We start from the raw sequence: 1,522 nt of genomic DNA, 5'->3' as shown, positions 1-1,522 counted from the left end.
GTATTTATTCTCCCAATCTCCCTGAGATCCTACAATGTTCCCTTTCAATCCAGAGGTGGCAAACAGAGGTTTTTCTGTCCCCGTCCCTGGACTTTGGAATGACATACCTGAGGACATCAGGGCAGCAAACTCAATTTCGTGATAAATCACTTTTAAAAACTCACTTTTTCAAATTAGCTCTTTTTTGGTTTTTTTAATGTTTCAGTGTAGTCTATATGTCCATCCGTCCCTAAGAACGTCTACCCCATTGTCATGTAGAAAGTCGAATCTCGCCATGAGGGACATTTTGCAAATTTAGCACAAAGGTCCACTTGGACTCAAGGGTGAACTAATTACAATTTCCTACGTCTTGTAGTTTTACTTCTGCAACCAGGAGAACTGATAAAAGAAACATGGTTAGTGGTAAAGTTGCTTCTTGGTGCAATGAATTCTCCCTGTCGGGGAATCGAACCCTGGTCTGTAGAGGTGCAACGGATCACAAAACTCAGTTTGGATCGTATCGCGTTTTCTGAGTCACGGATCGGATCATTTTTCGGATCGGCAAAGGGAGGGGGGGGTTGACAAATATAACTTTGCTTACCATTTATTCATTAAATAACTTCAAGAACACTTAAAGCAAAGAACTTAGGGCTATAGTCTTACATGAGACATTAAACATTAGGACTACACTTTTTTATGTTTTTGGGTTGTCTATATGTCCGTATGTCCTGTATGTCATGGAGTGTAGTGTATGAGGAGTGTGGAGGGGAGCAGAGTGTTGTGGGGAAGGGGGTGGAGGAAGGGCAATCTACAGGGGGTGCAGACAATGGAGGTTGCAGCAACAGGGAGGACTGGATGGGGGGAGGGGTGGATGACTGATCGAAACCCTCTTCTTCGCCTTGAGGAGGGGCTTTATTTCAGGAGCGATCCAAGGTTTGCAGTTGGAAAAACACCGTACAGTCCTGAGGGGTACGGTGTTCACACAGAAGTTGATGTAGTCTGTTATGCAGTGAGTGAGACTGTCAGTCTCCCATGGGCATCACTGAATACTTCCCACCCAGTAGAGTCAAAACAGTCTTTCAGAGCCTCCTCGGCATCTTTCTACAAGTATAAAAGTATAGATAGTAGATGCAAGTATCTTGTTTTGCCAAACCAAAACACAAGATATTCAATTTACAACTTGAATCCCTAACATACCCTACAAAGACATTAATCATCGACATGAAGATAAGGTTTGACCTACTTCTTTTGTCTTGTGGTTTTAGCTTTACTTCTGCACCCATGAGAAACGCTAATGTGCTCAAGAATAACAGCCTCAGTGGCTCCTCGGGCAATAAATTCTCCCCGTCGGGGAATCGAACCCCGGTCTTCCGCGTGACAGGCGGAGATACTGTCCACTATACTAACGAGGATGGATGATGTCCATGAAGACAGACATGTATTTTATATGGACAACAAAGGACAATGACATACAAGCATTGGGACCGCATCTAATAGTATTTATTCTCCCAATCTCCCTGAGATCCTACAATGTTCCCTTTCA

At 43.5% G+C, this 1,522-nt stretch overlaps 1 non-coding gene across 1 annotated transcript; it reads right to left on the bottom strand.

Annotated features, from left to right (window-relative positions):
- Positions 1 to 1,319: 1,319 nt before the first annotated feature.
- trnad-guc (transfer RNA aspartic acid (anticodon GUC)) lies at positions 1,320 to 1,391 on the bottom strand. The gene has a single exon. It is a non-coding gene; the product is annotated as a tRNA-Asp (tRNA).
- Positions 1,392 to 1,522: the final 131 nt, after the last annotated feature.

The sequence above is a fragment of the Anarrhichthys ocellatus genome, unplaced genomic scaffold (genome assembly GCF_004355925.1).
Source record: "Anarrhichthys ocellatus isolate YVR2014 unplaced genomic scaffold, GSC_Weel_1.0 scaffold8991, whole genome shotgun sequence".
In the NCBI taxonomy this organism is placed as follows: Eukaryota; Metazoa; Chordata; class Actinopteri; order Perciformes; family Anarhichadidae; genus Anarrhichthys; species Anarrhichthys ocellatus.
Note: the sequence above shows the minus strand (reverse complement) of the source record. Positions and strands in the feature narration are given on the sequence as shown.